This window comes from Anguilla anguilla, chromosome 12, assembly GCF_013347855.1.
Source record: "Anguilla anguilla isolate fAngAng1 chromosome 12, fAngAng1.pri, whole genome shotgun sequence".
Lineage (NCBI taxonomy): Eukaryota > Metazoa > Chordata > Actinopteri > Anguilliformes > Anguillidae > Anguilla > Anguilla anguilla.
In genome coordinates this window covers 22,978,376-22,991,084 of record NC_049212.1, presented here as the reverse complement: position 1 = coordinate 22,991,084, position 12,709 = coordinate 22,978,376, and positions in this window count along the sequence as shown.

Here is a 12,709-nt window from a genome sequence, read left to right as displayed (position 1 = left end):
GAAATATAATCTATCATGGCATCCATGACAATTAGTAAGCTGCTGGAGGCAGTGACATTTAATTTGCGTTTTGGTATTTTAAACAGAATGCTTTAAAAAAAAAAAAAAAAAAATTAAATCGGTAAACTGGCTAGAAAAAAATCATGGAAAAACAGTCTGGCAAATGCATGTATCAGCATCTGGGAGTCCTGCTGCTGGTGAAGTAAGACAGTAACCAAGACCTGACCCTTTAACTAATCCTTCACCTGCCTCCCTCCTCAAGCCTCCGCAACTACAGTTGTTTCATGAAATATGCTGGCGCCATGCTCTACTTATAATCATTATAATCAGCATACTTAAAATATGGAAAAATTCAAACATCATTCTGTAAGATTAGAGGCTGACAGGTTCCAGTGGATACTGATAGCCATTATTGCTGGAGAGCTTGATCGCTTCCTGTAATGGACACAACAATGATGAAACCTCATAGACACTGAACCAGTACACGGTGCTCTGAGACAATTTGTTTGCAATCAAAGCACATGATGCCCTGCATGAACTTGCATAAAGTTTTGAATGAATACAATTACAAATAGTTTGTCTCTCCATATTTTTTACTCCCAGTTCAGAATGGCCTATCATCTTTATAAGCCTGTGTGACTGCTGTATCCTGCACATCCTCTGCAAATGTGGGAGAGTGCGTACAGGCCACATCCACAGGATATGCTGTCAGGCAGTGCTCCTCTTTACTCTGTTATTGAAGAGCTGAACTGCACTGAAGGACAGACTGCTGGCACCTGATAAACCAAAGGGAGACCGCGCCTCCTTCCTGGGATGGCACTGCAGCCAATGATGGCACTGTATGGTGAATCACCACATCTACACTACTCAGTGCTGCAGCAGGTTGCACCCCAGAAAGCTCCCCAAATTTACTTAGCTGAAATACAATAAAAAGATTCATCTTAGCGAGTTCTTCTTTATTGTTTTTATGAATCACACTATTATTTTGTGAATCACACTTTTCTTTGCTGTGACTTGTCAGTTTCGATCGAATCCAGGGGGTTCATTTTTTGAATGAACTGGAGAAACCTCCAAGATTCTGGGTTCTGATTTTAGGGCTTGTGGTCTTCATTAAAAAAAGAGGTTCCTGGAAAGACCTTAGCGAGCTGTGAACATTTTCTCACCCTCTGTGATTCATATCCCAAATAATGCTGTACAATTTGGTTTTGTAATTCTTCTTGTGAAGGACCAGACTTGGCTAAAAATTGGGGTCCATAAGTACTCCACCCGTTTTGGCCCCCTACCCACCCCCATCCCCATCCATTGCCACTGAAGCAGAACGCTGCCTGGGGGGACCAGAGCTAACTCATAATGCCTAACACTGATTTTAACAACACAAAAACCACAAAGCTTTAATAACAGGGCCTCTTAGGGCACCTAAAAACCATTTTCCATCTCCCTACACCCAGAATGCCTTCAAAACACTTGCCTATTCTCCACAATGAGCTCTTCCCCAAAGCACTCATACTGCTCTTCACAACAAACTGGCCTGATAAACACTTATGCTTTTCCTCACAGTTAGTCTGCCTGCCAAACACTTGGCCTTCTATTAAGGTCCTTTCTATTTGAATTGTTGTCGTTCCCAGTTGGGCTCTTTCAAGTGCTTTTTTCCCCCCTGAAAAATAAAAATTGAGAAAAAGTGACCACTACAAGAGACAACGGACATACTGCCTATTCCTGCCATCGTGACTGAATTGTGCTCAAAGGCTACAGAGACTCAAAAGGCTCAGCCTCAGTGGTCACCCACGCTCCCACAGCTCACATACTCGCTCTCATCTCCCACGTTCCTCACCTCCGCACTGCTGGCCTGATCCAGTGTTCCTTTCACACGACAGGGCTATAAGAAGGAAAAAAAACAAAGATGTAACGGCTTGAAGAAATACATACAAAATCAATTGTTTTTATAATTGCAGAATATAAAATGCTATGGCATTTCAAACTGTCTGACTCATGCACACACACACACACACACACACACACACAAGAATGTGTTTGGATAAAGGGGAGGACTAACAGCCAAATGGCTGCACATGTTCTCCTGCCTTGTTCTGGTGCATGCAGTGAAAGAGAGCACACAGTCACAAGATTCCTGTCTCTGCCCACAAACACAGCAGCTGTTGGTACACATGCTCAGGATTACAGTTCCTTCTGCTTACCTTCACTATCTAAAGTTTCACCTGCAACACATTACACTTAAAAAAACCTTTCCTATACAATGTTTGACCATAAACAATATATATATATATATATATATATATGTATGTATATATATATGTGTATATATATATATATATATATATATATATATATATACTGACCTGCCTATTTTATAGCACCAGAAAAAAATACCCATGTAGGTTCATGCAGAAAAATGCAAATTCAGGACAGATACTTATTCAAATATGCCTATGCTATGTTCAAACCTGATGCCTTTCTGATAAGGCATGCAAAATCTAAATCCTCAAAGGAACAGCAATCACATTATCTGTATCAACAAGCTGCTTTCTGTGCACTGTACTATCGAAGAGAAATCTGTTTACCTCAGTTTTCCATAGCTTGTCACTTGGCAAAATGTTAAGTTGCAAAACTACTGCACATATCTCCTGTGGCTTTCTTTTTATGAAGTCATTATTATGTGATTGCAGATCACTCATGAATAATTCTCATGTTGTTAATAGAGTAAATTTGCTTGTTAATGACCCTCCTGGATGAATGTAAATCTTAACACCCCAGATGTGCTGTTCCACAGCCCCCCCGGCCCTGCTGCGTGGCAGCCCCTTCTCGCTCATTACGCCTGTGTAGTCCCATTCACTGGAGGCTGCTATTCAAGAGCTCCTCCACCCACACAAACATGTGCAGTGACAGAGAAAGCATTCTTGGCAGGGCCGGCGACCCGAGCGAGAAGTGGGCAGAAACACATTTCTCCTCTTTTGCAGTTTTGTTGCTTGTTGAGGCACCATTTAGGGTGGGTGTGGAGTTAGGTTTCTTAATACACACACAGTACATGCTGTCATAAATACGCACCTGGGTATTTAATTGCTGATTAGGCTACATAATCTTTATGACCAGCTACAGGTAACTAGCAGCAACTAGCAGCTAGCTACAGAACAAGGTGGAGCTGTTTTCCACCTTGGATAAAAATGATGTCCTTTACATTTCAGCTTCCTTCACTGGGGTGGTTTTGTCTGTTGATGCTCAGCAAACTCAGTACCTGACCTTTGGCTTTGTATGCATGTATACAACAAAAGAGAGTGAGGTTTGCCTGAAAGCGTGTTTCCATTGCACCTTTATAGGAAGCAGGCTGAAGACAGGATGGCCAGAACAGCTGACAGCTGGCTGTTGCAATGGACTTGAGACTATCAGCAGACAACCTTGGCCAGGCCTGGGACAGACCTGACAAAAGCTGGAGACTTAAATAAACAAGATATCAGAGGAGACTCAAAATCACATTACCTTACATTAAATTTAGCCTGACTGACAACTTCACATTGGATAAACATTCTACATACACTTAATATTGAAAAACAGAATCTTCCTCAAAGCAAAAATTCTTAAAAGAATTTGGGAATCCAACCACCTGATCAAAGTCAGGTTCAGTAGAGACAAAAGATGATGATTCATAAACGGTTTTTACAATTACCCTTCATAGGGCATAAAACACAATATAATTATCACTCCGATCAGATACACTTGTCCTTTGAGATGCAGGCCACAGACAGGGAAAATGGAATGCATGTCTCGAGTCATTTCACATCCCTTATATCTGAAAAAACAAACATGCTCACAATATAAAAAATTTAAAAAAGCAGCGGGTGGAAGAACCTTGCTTGCATTTCTGCCCTTCGCTGTTAACCCCCGCCTACCTGCAAGGTGGAGTATCAAAGCACATGCAAAGACAAGGAGCACAATTTCCTCTCCCATGTTTTCTTTTAGGAAACAGCCTTTTGAAGACACCGCTCAGCCCGGGAAGTCCTCCCTGACTGTAATATAAAGAAAAGAGACTAGACCAAGGGGTGCCAAACTGGTCAGGGGTGTGAGCAAAGGGTGAGGGGTCAGGGTCAGGAAGCACACAAACTTACACACACTTCGCAGCAATACTAGGGTGCAGATTTTCTCTATTGTGTTTTCCAGTCTTGGTAAGATTGCTGTCATATCAGGCTAGGACTCCGGTGTGGGTCCACCCAAGGATCTCAGAAATTATGTGATCTGTACTATTGGGCACACGGCAAGCTGGATGTCCGCTAACAGAGCTGTATTAAATAAACTGCCACAGGCATTGCATTGTGCGTGTGAGTGTGGATGCAGGTGTGTGTATGTGTGAGAGTGAATGTGGCAGTGTATCTGTGTGATTGGGCATGGGAGTGCCTGTCTGCATATATGAATTTATGAAGAATATATGCATGCGTGTATGTGTGCAGGTGTGTGTGGGTGTGTATGTGCGTACTCCCATGCATCAGGCAGATCGTCCTTGTTTAGTGTATAAAAACAAGCACGTTTCCCTCGATTGTGTCCCCTGCAGCATGGGGGCAGACAGTGAGGGTGAAGGCGTGGTACTTCCTTGCACTGTTCTCCAGCTACGCTACGCTGTGCTCCGTTTGTGTCGCACCCCCAGGCTGACTGGGGGACAACAAAGTTTCTGCAACAGAGCAATAATGATTCAGATGCTCCCTAGCTAGTCGCACGCTACACACACCTACAGGCTTTGGAACAGGGTGCTCAAGCTTTAGTTTTAATGCTTGTCTCCTCTGCCGATCTCGTTTTATACAATGTACAATGTAAAAATGTACGTGTATCCACAGACAGCTTCTGTAGCCTTCCTCTCACAGTACCTTCAACAAAACCGACAACAAGCCCGGTATCTAATGAGGATATAGACAAAAATATAATTGAACATATAAAAGATAGCAGGGATTGTGTGGAAAACAGTTCAATGAGGATATATACAAAAATATCACTGGACATATTAAAGGCAACAGGGGTCATGATGAAGGCAACCTTTCCTCACCATGGTCTCTGGGGATCTGGGGAGGCGGGGGACACATGGGGATGTTGATCATTTATTGGCCCAGGTGTGGCTTTTCCCATGTGCTGACTGAACTAGGTCAGTGTCAGCATAGTTGTAAGATAGCTTTTCCAGATGCTAGAAAATGTGGCTGTGGCCCAGGACAGTTAAATTCCTGCAGCACATCACTGCATTTTCTCTCTGCCTTTTAGTAGATTAACCTTAAACCTCCACTTCTCTAAGCCAGGGAGTATTGCAAAGCTCATATGTCTGTGTCTCTCACTGAGCCAATTACACCAGTTCTCTTTCCTGTCAGTAACGTCTTGACATAACAGGAATTGGTTCAAATGGGAATTTGATCTTTCTTTTTAAGTTTTTGATTTAAAAAAATAGATTCCCACAGCACAAAGCTACAGGCCTTCTATATCTGCCAAGGCAGGAAATTTCCATAGCGCTTCCCCTGTGAGAACGTCAAACAAAACTGTGTTAATAGAAGGAATAAAGCAGTACTCAGAACTCTGTTCTTTGACAGCAGGGTAAAGTGGGTGGAATTCCACATTAACCCAGCCTGCATCCAGCTCTGTTTGCAGAATGCACAGTCTTTATCTACGCTGCACAAATGCGCCGGCTAAAATATCGCCATACCTTACCTGCATTTGTATTAGCTTGGCACACAAAATGTTTTCTAACCGATTTGTGCAGATGGATGTGTTCAGAGAGCAACTTGCGGGAAGCACCTTACAATAGGCTACGATGGAGCATTTTGTTCCCCAATATAAAAGTTCACAACATTCAGGTGCAATAAAAACAATACTGTAGATGTTGCTGCCTCTGGCTCAGGAGATGGGGACATTTGTGACACTGTTGCTCATTCAATGGGTGGAATTGGGTGGGTAGGCAGCCCCAGCAGTTGGCTTCCTGGCAAGGCTGATGAGATCCTGCCTACTTGGCTCGGTTTCTGCTGACAGGGCCGCGGGTCCCACCCTAATCTGGCCACGGCTGGAGGGAGCGCCAGGCCCGGGCTCCATCATAGCAGCTAGCTCTGTCTGCACTGACCATTTCAAACCTATCACCGCACAACAGCCTGACAGTACTCGCTCTGTCCCACCTACAATGCTCCATGAAGCCGCAGTTCTACATTTTTTATTTCATTATTTTTTGGTAATATTTCATCTTTGGCCTTTTCCCTAAAGCAGTATGCTTTACATTATGGATTTACAAAAATGGAATACATTTTCTCTTGGTCGTCTGAAAACACTCAAAACAACACTAACACGCACACACACACAAACACACACATGCACGCGGGCACACACACGCACGCGCACACACACACGCACGCACACATGCACACATGCACACACACGCATGCAGGATCTGAAGGGAGTTTTCTTTTTCAATAGGAAGTCGTGCCTCTAAGAATTGATATCTCACAAAGGAAGCTGTTTCCAGGGATGTGTATGAATGAAGAAATTCATGAACACATCAATCACTGTGTGTGGGCAGGGGCATAAACAGTGACAAAGACATAAGCAAATAAAATTAATGATTTTTTAAGAAGAAGCCATTACTAAGCGGAAAAAAACATTTTTACTAAATTTATAGCAGTGATTTCTCTAGGTTTTTTCATATTTACCTCCACCCAGGAGGTTATGTAATGACACTGCCCGTATGATCGTAACAGATATATCTGGAAAATTAATGGCTGGATTTCCAGGAAATTTTCTGTGCACATTCATGTTCCCAAGAGGAAGGATCCTATTGAGTTTGGTGACCCCATGACCTTTCTTCTAGCGCCACCATCAGGCCAAAGATATCTCAAAAAGTTATAATTGGATTGCAAACATATTTGCTGTGCACATTCATGCGAAGGGAGATTGTTGTGCCTTGGTGGAAGTCTGCACACTACTGGGCATTAATTCTCATTCTAAATAATCAGAAGATTTTTTTCTGCTTATAAGAATATTTAATTTGTGATAATAGGCAGGATATTGGAAAACATGGCGTATGTTAATTTTCTAACAATTATATGTCCGACCATTTGAAAAGGATTTTAAAGCAGCTCTGAAAGAGTATAGAATTTCAGTAGTTTTTGGAGTAGAACTTCAGGGTCTTTGGTTCCCTCCTTTTCCCCATAAATACTGTGAGTGATAACATTAAACAATTAAATCATTTACTAGCCTTTGATGGCATTCAATGTCACAGAGTGGCACTTTAAGAGGATTATGAGGCTGAAACTCTTTACAGATCAATGAGGAAAAGTGGGAGGCTGCCTCGCCCTTACTTTTAAGCTTTGTAACCCCTCCTAAACCACTTTCCGCCACACATTTCACAAGCAACACACAAAGCACATGTTTAGAATCAATTATGAACATATGCATTCTATTTTTTTATCCAGTTAAATTAATTACACAAGGAAAATAATTGGAACAGACGCATCATAAAAAAACTTTGGAACTAATCATTATTTAAGATGGATGCAGCTGAAGGGGTATGCTCCCATCTGATATAAAGACACCTGCCATCAAATTTTTTTTAAAATTCTAGACAATTCTACATAGTGACTTTTTATGCCTTTAAAATAAGGACACTGACCATGTGTCCTACAGATCAGCTAAGCACTGGAGGAAGAGCAGCTCAGGCCGATTGAACATACAGCACTGATGCACAAGAGGCCATTTACCCTTTCTGTAGCGCCCCCTTTTTCAACACAAACCTGAAAATGACATACTATTCTATACAATGAAATTACTATTCTTGAGCCTTTTTGAAAACAGGGATAATCCTGGTCTCTTCTAAAAGGTAACCCTTGGGAGTTTGCTTTCAAAAAGTCACCATTAACACACTTACTCTTTCAAAGATTGCCATGGAATCTCTTATGACCACAGTGAGTTGGTTTGGCATCTCATCTGAAGGTCGCAAAAACATAAAAGTGTCAACATACATATCTTAAAATACATTTTGAAATAAATTGGGTATTTTCTGGGTGAGGAGGGAAGCTTTGGCAGCTGAAACAAACAGTCACGTGACGTCACATTGTATCCCGGGGTGGATCCTTCACCAGCTGGGCTCAAGGTGAGAAGTTCTCACCTTAAAATAAGAAACACAAAGCTGTGCTGTGCTGTGCTGTTAACACATCAGACACTTGACAGATTCCACTTGACAGGGTCACAGGGACAGGGATCGGGTCAGGGACAGGGGTTCCAAAGTCAGAAAAAACATACACAGACTAACCAGGACAGCTTTTCTTATTTCCTACTACTCTTCAACTCTGGGGCTGAATTGTAGTTGCTGTGCGACCTGCTGAGTTCATCTCTGATGTAGAGCTGCAGTAATGCAGTGCTAACTTTGACAGGGACGGGGGGGGGGGGGGGGGGATTTGTTGATCCTATGGGAAGTTTCACAACTGCAGTATGGAAGACTACTGACTCAGACATGACTCAACCACTGGCTAAGCACTCGAAGGCTGGCAGTGTTAGCTAGGGTGTGGTAGGGGGCTTTGACCCTTGGCTAAGCAGGTTGAGAGGCCCCAGCTTCTCTCAGAGTGATGACACGGAGGAACGCTGACGGGGCCAATTCCCACACGCGAGCATTATGGGAGGAATTAGGGTCCACTGAGCACTGAGAGAGGCCGTTGCTATTACAACGCCGTCTGCATGCTTGTCAAACACCACAGATTTTTTCATTGCTGAAACACACAAAAGTGTTGTTATTAATGCTACTGGCAGACTGCAGGGCAAACAATGGTTTCATAACAGCCTAATAATGATACTTTAACTGAGGCCAGTACAATAGTCCCCTTGAATATATCACATTTATTCACACTTCAGAGCTTAATTTCTCTACCAAATAACCCTGCTTCCTTTCTTGCCTCCAGCCATTCATCTACACTTCAGCTGCAGAGATCTCCACCTATCCCTCCGTCCTCCCCCAGCTCTTAAAAGTCCTCAGATAGCGCTCCTGGGATTATCTGTACAGTTACATAACAATGATTAAGGGAAAATCATCTAGAAAAAAGGAGACAGTTTGGAAGCATATGAAAGGCAGTTTGTCCCCAGACTTCCAGGAAAACTGGCTAAGATGGTGAGGTTAATCATATAACCATGAGATTAGAGTCACTTGAAGAGGCTTGAGAGTCATGGATTCTTCTAAAACTGGCAAAAAAGAGAACTGATTAGGAGGACTAGAGGATCTTGTGTGGTTTCAGTGGGAAAGAATCTACTTCTTCAAACACACCATGTTTATCTATCGAAGCTGAGACAAAGTAGGATTCTGGTGTTCAGTCTAAATCAAATTCAGTCAGATTTAGGTTTCTTTTGACACATGATTACATAAAGCATTACTTTTTATTTGTCCTCAACTCAGATGAATTTTTTGTGTGTGCCAAAAATCATTTAAAACTATATTCAGTCACAGGCTGCCTGGACTTGGATTTCCTTGAAGAGGTTCTTGCCTGGAAACTCTGCTGAAGCAGCAGTTTTGTGGCCGACAGTGATCCGAACTAGGCCAGAGAAAATCATGCATGTGGTTCACCAAAATTCTCCCTCTTCGTCTGCATTCAGGTCACTGCAGGGAACATCACCTTTCCCCTTGACCCCGTGTCACTGTTACCGACTCATTACTCAGCCCTTGACTACACCACCAGTTGCAGAGTCACAGGCAACAATGACTGGGTAATGCAACTGCTGTTCAACAGCTAACAAAGGGGAATACGTCTTCCTTTTGCACAGGCAACATATGGCTGCACAGTAAGGGCGTGATCATCTTTGGGAAATCTGTAAAAGAAACCCATAAACAGCAATATGGACACTGTCCAATAAGTTTACATACTAAATCGGTGAGGATTAACACAATTTTTGTAAACTCAAACTCCAATGTAATCATTGCTATATGTCTGGCTGTGGATAGCAATGTGCAGCTGACCACTGTATTGTCAAAATTGACCGTTAACTCCACAACATTATTAGGAAGCAGCAAGCCTCCTTATAATTGGCTTAGTGATAGATCCTATACACCAGTGGCTTTCATGTAAAGTAATAACACTCGGCTCTTAACCAGAAGGTTATAAGTTCATATGCCCAACAACCAACACTACTTATAGACTACCATTGAACCATTTTAAAAACAATGGGTGGATTTTTAAAGAGACATAAACTGTATTGTTTGCTCTAGATACAGGTGTCAGCTGAGCAAATGCTTGGAATATAAAAAGAAATAAGATAGGAGGGGCAGGATTCGCCTTTTCTGTCAATGTTAAGGCCCAAGTGTACTTAACAATAAAGCCGAATAGGAAAGGTCTGTATTCACACACCAGTAACAGCAGCTAAATACAGCACAGCCCAGTATCTGCCCAAACCCAAACAGTAGAACAGCAGCTTCAGCTTCCACATATCCATAAAGTCCACTGTTGATCTACAGTAACCTCATTAATGTTCATGCACAGTCCTTAGCTTATGTAACCGTGCTCACAAGCACAAAAGACAGCACGCTCGCTGCGGACAGTTCACAATTCTGATGTTTTCAGAAAGGTCTCTGCCGCTGTCCAGGCTTTTTTCTCCCTCTCTTGCAGAGTTTTCTTTCCCCCCCCTCAGTTTGTTTTAACTGGCTTCACCAAAGCCTATCAGTTCCTGAAAAAGTGAACAAACAATGCTATTGAAATCCTGCCAGCAGATAAAGCAGGATGGCAGACTCCCCTCATCCCTCTAGAAAAGTAACATACACACGCAGACAGCCGAAATAAAAGAAAGAACAACACTAAATTCACATGCGACCTTTGCAAACAGTGAGGTTGCTTTTTTTCCTCTTTTTTTGTAGGGGTAGAGGATAGGGCTGTGGGAGAGGGTTTATACAAGACATGGTCGTACCAGCAGCCCACTGGCTTTCTGGTGCTGTCAAAAATTAGGGTAAAGTTCACTTCCACAGGTTTCTTGCCCAGTACTGCAGGGTAGCAACCGACAGGTGGCGCCAGAGATAACAACTGGCCCTGAACTGGGTGTTCAGGCCACTTAAAATTAATTGCCAATTAACTGCAAAGACATAAACAGCAATTGCTCATATTCACTGTAGTTCTCTACCTTATTTGTACTTAGATTTTTGTCCCAAAATGGACTATGCAGAAGGAAAAAAATTCAATTCAGAACAACTGCGTCAATAAAATTAAAAAAAAACTGTTTTTTTTAGCAAACTAGTAAGGTTTTTTCCAAACTAGATACACATAGTATTCTAGATGATGACCATGTAAACTGTAATCTGTCAATCATTTAGTTTCTATGGTTAAGCAGTGTAACCATGACTGCACTTCCGTCAACTACCGACCAAAAGGACTGGAGTCTTTGAAGGTCACATATTTTTAAACTGTTCCCACCTGATATGACCTTATTTTCTGTATTTACCTATACACAAACCCTAGTGTTGCTAGCTGCCACTTTTCAGTCTGTAGCCCATCAGCTCAGCTGAACAGTCATTGCACCAGAGGACACTGCCAAATATTGATAAGTCTAATCAAGTCACTCTTGTGCGTGACCCTTTCTCTCTGCATAATGTTACAATTATGCTCCACTAAGCAGGGCTCAGTCTTGGCACAGCCACAATGCTATTCCATAACATGAAGAAAACCACTGCACTGAGAACAAGGGCATGACTGGATTCACCACTCGACAGCCACATTGGATATATCTATCCAGAAATTCCCAAAACACTCTTCCCACAAAAGGCTGAGGAATATGGGGTTTCTGAGACGGTCAGTCCATATACTGGCACTGACCACAAGCCTCTGCTATCATAGACAACCATGACCAAGACACTACTGAGACACAATCGGGCTCTCCCTGCCTGTACACTGGGTTTAAGTCAGCTGGGCTTCACCACTGCACAAGCTCCTACAAAAATGTACATTAGGCACAAGCTGTAAGTGAACAATACACCTTGCCTGCAGTCTCTCTCTTGTGCCACTGTTCTCAGCAGGGAGCAGAACGCAACACTCACATGATCACATGCCCCAATTGCAGTGCCCTTAGCACAGGTTCGGGTACACCAGTGACTCCTGGCGATTCCAAATAGGAGCAAAAAACTGCTTAAAAAAAAAAGAAGCAAATGTTTTTAACGGGACTATGCTGTCATCTAGTGGACACTGAAGATAAATGACATTACGGGAACGTTAACAATAGCATTGCTTGGCCTGGTAGGGCCTCTCAATTAAACCTATGAAATTAAGAGAACCTTACCAGTGACACGATTCGTTATGGACTTCTGTACAAAAACTAGACATATGTGGCAGTATAATGTGTAAAATAATTATGCAAAATTATAAAAAATACTAATTGTCCATAATGGAAAAAAAACATAGCAACTACCAACTGTTGTATTATCACCATCAATCAGGCAAGCCCTTAAATGCGAAACTCATATAGTGGTGAAATTCAAACGATGTCAGCATCACTGATTGAAATAATAAAACAGAACCAGGCAGTCATGGTGCAAGCTTGCTCTCGCTGAAAATGTAGTTGACAGAAATGGTGAAATGGTAAAAAAAAACAAAAAAAAAAAACACCATGAATGAAGGAGTGCACTTCAAACAAAACTTGAGAACTCGTGGTAAGATTATAAAAATACAGAACAGACCGTCCTCACCCGCTTAATTTTGTGAGAAGGAGACTTAATCTCATTACA